The following is a 6,077-nucleotide window of genomic DNA, read 5'->3' as shown; positions in this document are numbered from 1 at the left end:
TCTCTCTATCTTGGTTGTTTGGGGAAAGCTAAGAGGCTGGGGTTTATTGTGCCTAGAGAATGCCTAGAGTCAGTATCTGTGGGTTCTTCATTTCTTTAGTTGGCAGAGAGGAAGCTTCCATTTTTTAGTTAGCAGATGAAAGAATGACAGGACTTTCTCACATAATGGATCACCCTCCATAGGTTAAAACGTTTCCATTCATTGCCAATGGTTGTGTTCTCCCCATCTTCATCTTTACTCTGAGAAGTTGTTGGTTTTGTTGCACAAGAGTCAGCAGCAGAACGTGTGTACCAAGGCCAGACCACACCCCCATGGTCTCTGGTCCCTGAGATCAGAGATCCTGATGTCTAATGCAAACGTAAGATGAGTACCTGGGCTGCTTGCCAATGCCAAAAGCCATTACTGGGCCACCCTCATGGCAGGAGATGTGGCTGAACCAGGAAATCTTTGCACATTTGCTTTTTAGACCTTTGTTTCAGCATGCCCCCAACCCTGGCTCTAGCATGTGCCAGCAAGTACAGTAGCCTAGCCCAGGGAGGCCTCAAGTGCCAGCTCTCTAGATGTCCCTGCCCAGCCTTTGTCCAGCTGCAGCTCTCATTGCTGTGGTGAGTGCAGTGGCCAGACTCCAGGAGGCCCAAGCACAAGCACAGCCCTGGCTTGTGTACATGTTGACGGGTTAAGTAGCATAACCAGGGAGGCTTCAGAGAACAGCACTAAAGGACCCCTACCTGCTCTGTGCAGTCCTGGCTCTCACATGTGCTACAAGTGCAGTGGCTTGGCCCTGGAGGGCCAAAGGTGATGATTCTCAGGCTTCCCTGCACAACCCAGCTAACCTGGTTGTTTTCCTTAAGAAGAAATGTATTTGCATTTTTATGTAATTTTTAAAAATTGAATGGTACTTACTGGTCTTAGTGGGATTTCAACATGTGTGCTGACTAGCAGGTGGAGCCATTGTGTAGGGGACAAACAGGAACACAAACTGGCAGATCAGACACCAGTGCCAGGCCCTGCCTGGGCCACTGCACATTCCTTGAATAAAGATGTTCCTGAGACCCCATAGGCAGCAAGCACTGCTCTTGATAGGACTCAGTGGTGGTTTTGCTGTCATTGAGGAAAATGTTTCAGGAAGTCAAGGACAAATGGTTTTCTTCCCATCCCAAAATGCCGCCACCTCTGCCTTTAGCCAGCAAAGGGCATGGCAGGAAACTTCCAAGCTGAGGGATGAGGCACCTGAGGAAGTGCTGCCCAGGCAGGGACTGTGTGCTCCCAGGCTCACCTCCATCATGTCTGCATCATCACATCCCCAGCAGCCCTCACTGCACTTCTGGGTCACCCGGAAAGGGCGGGAAGTAGAACTTCATGTTGCATTGGGTGCCTGGGGAAAGCACTGTGCAACACATTCCTGTTGAACACGGGCACAACAGGCCTCCCAACCACAGACGATTGTGCCACAACTTCTGCGTCAGAGACAAAGGTGCTTTCACCTCGGCAGTTGACCCAACACGAGAAATCAGAGCACAGGAAACAGCAGCACAGAAAAGTGACTAATGTGCTACAGACACTGAGAAAGCAGAATGTCTGAAAAAGAAGCTGAGGTTGAAGTCTGTAGCATACCTCCTGTCCCAGGATGTTCGCTCAGCTGTCTGAACTGCACAGGGAACTGGCCTTGTGTTTTCTTCGGAGAGCAGACCCCCGAGCACTTGGCAGCTCCCTCGCTGCTCTGGTTATTTACTGTTTTATAAGAGATTCAACACAGGCTCCAGGATGAGCAGGTGGCCCTTATCCACGGTGAGCACAGGACACTGCAGCAACGGAGGCCTCTGTGCCATGCCCGCTCCAACGGACAGGAAGCACTCCACAAAGCCAGAACCTCTGCCAGCAAAGAAACTAGAACCTGCCACTTCCTGGAGTGCCTGTCCAGTTAGCCAAGAATAAGGAAAAGCACGCCCTTCTTCCTGGCCAGTCTGCTTCCTGTGTGTCCACCTGTGAGAACTGCAGTTCCAGGAGGGCCCCAGTGTCACAGTCATCCAGCTGGACACATCCTGCAGCTGGAGGGCACTGCCTGCCTGTCACAGAGCCCCCATGGACACCACACACTCCATACTGGACTCTGTGGGCTCCCTGCCCCATTTGACAGATGAGAAAACTGAAAGCCAGAATATGCTACACCTGCTCATGGACAGCACCTTACAGCTGACCTCTCATACAAGGGATGTCCTGCATCCGGCACATACATGCTCTCTGGCCTCTGAGCTTGGTGATGGAAGGAGAATGCAGCGCTCTGTGGCAGTCACCATTAAGCCATGCTTTCCCCACTAGAACTGCTCCGGAGGAACTTTTCTCATCAACTTCCCTTTGAACTTAGTGAACACAGCAACCCAAAGCTCAAGGGGCAGCCCCTGGGTTCCAGGTGTATGTGGTAATGACCATGCATGCTCTTCCCAGACCTCAACTAAGTGTGATGGGGTGGAGGGTGTGTGTGTGTGCATGTGTCTGGGTCTTCACACCAGGGTTTCTCAAGTCCCAGATCCTTCTCAGTTCCCACTACAGAGGAACCTGAGGCCTTTCTCCCAGGAGCATCCAGAGCTGCAGGTCACTTAGAACCAGCAGTTGCCTCTCCAGAAGGCCCAGGTCCACCAGCAGGCACTGCTGAGGCCACAGAAGGTGGCAGTGTCTTAGGAACACTGAGCATTCTAGTAGCTGCAGGCAGCATATGGCGAGTCCCATCTAGGCCATGCTCTAAAGCCTGTTGAGCTGCTTCTTTGTGTGAGTCTAAGGTCTCAGCACAGGGGCGGACAGCAGCCTGTCAATGACATGGGTGGAAGAAAGCCAGTGGGCCAACTAAAGACAGCACAGTTCTGACACCCAGATGTCATGGTTTGTCAGTCCAAGCTGAGTGGCAGGGTGAGCTGAGAGGCAATGGCTGTGACCGTGTGAGCTGGGTGTGGTAGACCAGCACTGTCCTCTGCTTCTTGAGCCTGCTTCCACCTTGACATCCTTCTCAACAGCAACGTATTTTATTATTATTATTTATTTTAAAGACAGATTGATAGTGAAAGTAGATCTCTTCCATCTGCTGGTTCTTTTCCCAAATGACCCTACCAGCCAGGGCTAGGCCAGGCTGAAGCCAGGAGCCCACATCTCCATCCCACATGGATGGTAGGGGTCCAAGCACCTGGGACATCATCTGTTGCTCTCACAGGATCATTAAAATGGAACTAGATTGGAAATTAGGTAGGCAGGCTTTGAACTAACACTCCTATGTGAAGCTGATGTGACAGGTGGTAGCCCAATCCACTCTGCTAGATCCTAGCTCTTGTCTTCCTGGTTTAAATTGACTAAGAATCTTACACTGTTGTGAACCCCAAAGTGTAAGATAATGTAGCTCAGAGTCTGTATCTACAACATGTGTTGCTTCTTCCAGAAACCATAACAAAAATGTTCAGAACTTTCAGCAGAGTATCCTCACATGGAAAACCACGTCTCCTGCAGCAGAACCAAGATACTATGCTATAGTCATACTACAGAATACAGCCTGGCAAGAAAACCCCTCCACTCCCTGTAGTAATAGAGATGAATTTCATAGGCATAATGTTTATTGAAAGAAACCTCAGTGTGGACTGACTGCATGCCTCCAGCTTAACAAAGCTAATATCAGAGATCAGAATAGTGATCATGAGTGCAGTTCTGAATGGGAGACTGCTGGGCTTCTGGAACTGTTTATGAGCTGATGGATGTGGTCATAGAGGTATATGTAAGTATATATGTAAGTATATATAAACCTGCTGAGCTGTTCACTCAACAGTGTCTCCTTCACTGGATCCATGTTGTACTTCAAGTAACACAAGGGAAGCAGTTGAAGAATAACAACAACAGCAACAACACACACACAAATAAAAAACACTTGAAACAGGGTATAGTCTCTGTCACTGTGTGGATTTCACCTAAAAGTGGAAGATCTCAATGTTTTCAAACAGGAATAAAAAAAAAAGGATTCATTTATTTCTATTGGAAAGGCATATTTACAGAGAGAAACAAAGAAATATCTTCCATCTGCTAGTTCACTCCCCAAGTGGCCACAATGGCTGGAGCTGAACTGGTCTGAAGCCAGGAACCAGGAGCTTCTTCCAGGTCTCCTGCGAGTGTACAGTCCGAAGACCTTGGGCCATCTTCTACTGCTTTCCCAGGCCACAAGCAGGGAGCTGGATGGTTGGTGGAGCAGCCAGGACAAAAAACTGGCACCCTTATAGGATTCTGGCACTTGCAAGATAAGGATTTAACCACTGAGCCATTGTAACAGGCCTTGAAAGATTAATGATTTGAAGTCAACAATCTGAATTAACATGTACCAACCAGGCTTTTAATTTCCTGAGTTTGTCTCAGAGTTGGCACCTCATACACCATGGTCCCCTTGATGTATGCTCAAGAATCCAGCGGCATCCTCTCTGTTGAAGGAGGTGTCCTGGGAGGAGGGAACACAGGTTAATACAGGGACTTCAGGGGACAGTTGGGCATCATGGCTCTTGGGCGTCAGGGACTCTCTAGCAATAAGATGATAGCAGGCACTCACCAGCCATGGATTGCTTTGCCCTCTTTAAGTCAGGCCTTAGATTCCTTACTGCTCATTCACGTGCAACCAGAGCAGGGTGACACACATGCATTGGATGACAGACATGTTAGAAAGGCTTTCCCTCAATAGAATAATTTTCCTTCCAAGTTTGTTGACCCTTGAGAATAACTACATACACACAAACTACTCCCAACAGAGTAAAAAAGGCATGGAGGGAAGGAGACAAAATGGCCGAACAGGGTAAAAAGATGTAGCCAAGTGTACAGAGAGAGCCATTAGACAAAATCAGGCTCAGTTGCTAACAGTGGGAGTGACCAGAGGGTGAAGGTCCACAAGGGTGTGCACACCTGCAGCACGAGCCACCTGGTGGCGCTCTTGAGAAGCCCCAGTAACCGGGAAACTGGTAGCAGAGCTAATATTTTTAGCAGCCTCAGCAGAGGCGCTAACAGTAAAGCTGCGGGTCCACTTCACAGTTCCACAGACTGCAGGCAAGGCAAGACAGAGAGGAGCACTGCCCAAGTGGCTGAGGCAAGCAGCCAGGGTGGCACTCTGTGAAGAGTCTAAGCCAAAGCCTCCCTGCTCACAAATTTGGAAGCCACAAACACAACATAAGCACAAAATCAACTTGAAGAGAAAGCCCACAGATCTGAAAGCGCATGGGGATGAGGAATAGAAAAACAACAAGCAACATAAATGAGAAAATCAACATTTCCCTCTAAAATCAGCAAAAGACCATCTCAATCTTAGAGTTACAGGATGAAGACATTGAGGATCACCCAAAGAATAAAATAAAATTATTATAAAACTCTTCACAAATAGAAAAAAGGGCAAGAATTCAAGGAATTTAAGGAATATATCGCAACAGAGAAATAAACTATGAAAAAAAGAACCAAATTGAAATACTTGAACTGAAGAATATAATAGAGCAAAATAAAAGGTGACAGAAAGCTTCACCAATAGAATGAATGAGGTAAAAGAAAGAGTGTCCCAGAAAAGGTCTCCCCAAGAAACTGTTCAACCCATCTGGACAATAAGTAGCTGGACTCTATGCTTGGTATATGTTTGCAATGAAAGAATCTTGATTGAATTTGAACTGTAATACTGCATCAAGGTGGAGGAATCCACCGGGGGGAGGGGAGGGGGAGGGAGGGGGGGATTCCCAGAGCCATTGAAACTGTCACATAATGCAAAATAATTAACAATAAAAAAAAAAAAAGAAAAAAAAAAGAGTGTCAGAACTGGAAGATAATCTATTTGAGGACATGCAGTTACTCAGACATATGGAAGAGAATCTGAATAAAGCCAAGAAAACTATCCAAGAACTGAATGATCCATTAAAAAATTGAAACTCAGAATAATAGGAATTCCTGAAAGTGTGGAAAAAGAGGCAGGACTGCAGGAAGTATTCAATGAAACTATAAAAGAGAACTTCCCAAACACTGGAACATAAGAGGAAGCCAAATACAGGAAAAGCAGAGAACCCCAAACAGATTCAATCCAAAAAGAT

Source organism: Ochotona princeps, chromosome 16, assembly GCF_030435755.1.
Source record: "Ochotona princeps isolate mOchPri1 chromosome 16, mOchPri1.hap1, whole genome shotgun sequence".
Taxonomy (NCBI): Eukaryota; Metazoa; Chordata; class Mammalia; order Lagomorpha; family Ochotonidae; genus Ochotona; species Ochotona princeps.
This window is presented reverse-complemented; position numbering follows the sequence as displayed.